The following is a 4,176-nucleotide window of genomic DNA, read 5'->3' on the forward strand; positions in this document are numbered from 1 at the left end:
CTTAGACAACTAATCACTAACTCAACCACCCTTCCCTAACATTAACTATAGTGCTACATGACCTTAGATGTCTAGCACATTTATCTTGCTTTTAACCATTAACCATTAACCATCCCCAATCCCTCCATGGTCCGGCATCCTACAAAACATTGAATCAACTTCATGGATAATATAAACAAAAGCACACCACACCAAATAATACAACAACACTTCCATCAAATTGAAAATACAACATACCAAAATTATCACAAAATATACACTGATGGATCTAAAATAAAGACCCCAAATCAACATCAGCAGCAATTTACATTCAAAACAAGAATATTTCAACAATCTGGAATTACAAACACACAGAGATATAGAAGCGAACTATTTGCAATCAAACAGCACTAAACTACATAAACAACAACAAACTACAGAAAACTGGGATCTTAACAGACTCACAAGCATCCATACCCAGCAATAAAAACTACAGACCAGTAAAACACAAACAAACAATATACGAAATACAAGCCCAACTACACTTATTAAACACTAAAAAACAACATATTAAAATACATGGATCCCCTCACATAAAAACCTAAAGGGAAATGAAATAGCAGATAGAGCAGCAAAAAAGCACATGAAATAAAAGACCCCATAGTCATGACCCAAAATTCAACTAATACAATAAAGAATGAAAAAACAAGAAATTGGATAACCAAATTAACCGAAAAGTTAAACACAAAGAATATTACATTAAAGTCAACAACCCACAACCATGGACAAGATCAAAAAACAGGGAAAATAGATGTAAGCATTGCAAGAATAATGACAAAACAAGACTCAAAAAACCTATATAAATTAAAAATGGAGACTGACCCAATGTGCCGATGGTGCATAACAAGAAGACACCCAACACTTAATCTTACAATGTCCAGATTTAACTCCTACAGAACTAAACCAATCACTAAGCAAGATAAAAATACAAAATCCTGACCTGAACTTATTAATTACAGGTGCTGATCAGCCAACAATGAAGAAGCATTATATCCTGAGACAAAAATCTTCCTACAAGAACAAGAATAATAGACATAATCTGAAAACAGAGAAGAACCATAAAGAAAAATCCAGGGAATATAGGCTGCTATATAGTCTAAAACCCTATAAAAGAAGAAGAAGAACATTTAACCTAAAAGAAAAAAAAAATCAACAAGAAATAATAGAGAAGAAAAAAAACGTTTAAACAAGAAATAACAAAAAAATAATAAAAGTAAAAGTAGAAAATTAATAAAATATCAAGACCACGAATCCTCACAAATCCTCACGATAATCCGCGCGAATCCGCGTGAATCCGGCTTACATGAACGTAAAAAATAACGTCAACAAAGGGAGAAAAACAAAATAAAACAATAACTAAAACATTTAACCATAAAATAAAAACATTTAAACAAGAAATAACACAGAAAAATTAATAAAATATCAAGACCACGAATCCTCACAAATCCTCACGATAATCCGCGCGAATCCGGCTTACAAGAACGTCAACAAAAAACGTCAACAAAGGGAGGAAAACCAAAAACCAAGGAAGAACAGAGTCTAAAACCCTATAAAAGAAGAAGAAGAAGAAGAAGAAGAAAGGAAGAACAGAGTCTAAAACCCTATAAAAGAAGAAGAAGAAGAAAGGAAGAACAGAGTCTAAAACCCTATAAAAGAAGAAGAAGAAGAAGAAGAAGAAAGGAAGAACAGAGTCTAAAACCCTATAAAAGAAGAAGAAGAAGAAGAAAGGAAGAACAGAGTCTAAAACCCTATAAAAGAAGAAGAAGAAGAAGAAGAAGAAAGGAAGAACAGAGTCTAAAACCCTATAAAAGAAGAAGAAGAAGAAGAAGAAGAAGAAAGGAAGAACAGAGTCTAAAACCCTATAAAAGAAGAAGAAGAAGAAGAAGAAAGGAAGAACAGAGTCTAAAACCCCTAAAAAAGAAGAAGAAGAAAGAAGAAGAAGAAAGAAGATCAGAGTCTAAAATCCTATAAAAGAAGAAGAAGAAAAAGAAGAAAGGAAGAACAGAGTCTAAAACCCTATAAAAGAAGAAGAAGAAGAAAGGAAGAACAGAGTCTAAAACCCTATAAAAGAAGAAGAAGAAGAAGAAGAAGAAAGGAAGAACAGAGTCTAAAACCCTATAAAAGAAGAAGAAGAAGAAGAAGAAAGGAAGAACAGAGTCTAAAACCCTATAAAAAAGAGAAGAAGAAGAAGAAGAAAGGAAGAACAGAGTCTAAAACCCTATAAAAGAAGAAGAAGAAGAAGAAGAAGAAGAAAGGAAGAACAGTCCAGAGTGGGACTCTCGCTTAAACCGCCATAGAGTGAACACGTAAAATCTTGAACTCGAGTGAAGTGAAGTTCAAATAACAAACAAATCTCAATGAACACAAACTTAAAGCCAGATCCAGGAGAAAATTCTGGAATCTTAAAAGAAATGGACTACGACTCACAACAAACAGAAGACCAAGAAAAGAAAGTGACAGTGAAGAAACCCAGATCCCAAACTTGCCCGAGACACGAAGCCGGGCAGAAACTTAGAAGAATTTCAACAACCCAGGACAGACAACAGAACAGTAAGAACAGATAATCATGTAGTACTGATCAATTTAACAGGGAATCAGAAACAGCAAATTTCAATAACCCAATGAAACTAACAGATGCACTCAATAAATCATATTCCAAAAATACATAATAGAAGACACACTGAGAGTCCTTGGGACAGGAAAGGCTCTCAGATTTGAAGTCAAAAATTTAACAAAACTACCACCCCTGAATCAGATTGACAATTAGGTGACTGGACCATAATTGTAAACAACCAGCTTCAAACAAGAACATAGACTGCACATATGGAACAATATACCCTATAGATTTAGAACTAAACCCAATGATATAAAAAAAAATAAGATCATTGCATGGACACAATAGCCAATAATAGAGGTAATTAGAATAAACAAATTAAAAAAAGATAAAGATAACACTAAAAAATGGCTCCCAACAAAATCCCTCCGAATAACCTTAAAAGGTACATTACCGGAAAGAGTTGCCATAGGACACACGTCATACAAGTCCAACAATATACATTCCCAAATACCAAATGTTTTAAGTGTCTCCGTTATGGTCATGGAATACTAACTTGCAAAAACAAGACAAGATGTAGCAAATGTAGCCAGTTTCAATCATGACTACAAACATTGCACAAATAACCCCTTTTGCTTTTACTGTCTGAGAACCATCCACCAAATACAAATATATGCAAAATACACAGAATGGCACAACAAATAAACACTCAGAACACTACACCAAACAACATGACATAAAAAACGGTTTCATGAATTGAAACCCCTCCCCAACAAAACCACAATAACTCCAACATAAACCACACAACAACTCCAACACAAAACTACACACAAACTCCAACGCTAAACCACAACATAACACATACAAACAGTGAAAATAAAACACATCCTCACACACTCAACAAACAGAAGCTAGCACAACTCAAACTTATGCCCAAACCATAAGCCAACCCCAAAGCCTAACAGCTGGACAGAAAACCCCAACAAATGAAAGAATATCAGAATCACATAAAAACCAGGTAGAGATTTATACCACCCCAAAAAGGGAAACTCATACAAAAAAGAAAGAGCCCTCCCAAACAGATATCAACAAAGATAACAATAAACACTAAACATAGAAGATTCCCCAATAGCTTGGACACTTCCAACACCACTAAAAAGTAAAGATCACAAAGAGAAAAGCAAAATGAAATAAAGAAAACTTCTCATGGACTGAAATAATAAAAACACAATAAAAACAATAACAAATATTATAAAAAACATGAATTCAGAAAAACAATTTTAGAAATAATAGCTGAAGCTATAAAGAAATAACCCAATATTTAGAAAAATCATAACAGTACTTTATGAATCAAATCATTTTATGGAACGCAAGATCAGTCCTAAATAAAGCATAGATCTGAACCACCTGTTAGAAAAAGAACAACCAGACATACTAGCATTATGCGAAACTTGGTTAAAAAAAGATAGTTTCAACCTAGAACACTATAAAATATAAGATGTGACAGACCAGAAAAAATAGGGGGAGGCCTAGCTATCTGCATAAAAGATAATATACAATATAAACAAATGAATTTAAGAGAC

This window comes from Penaeus monodon, unplaced genomic scaffold (genome assembly GCF_015228065.2).
Source record: "Penaeus monodon isolate SGIC_2016 unplaced genomic scaffold, NSTDA_Pmon_1 PmonScaffold_86, whole genome shotgun sequence".
NCBI classification, from domain to species: Eukaryota; Metazoa; Arthropoda; class Malacostraca; order Decapoda; family Penaeidae; genus Penaeus; species Penaeus monodon.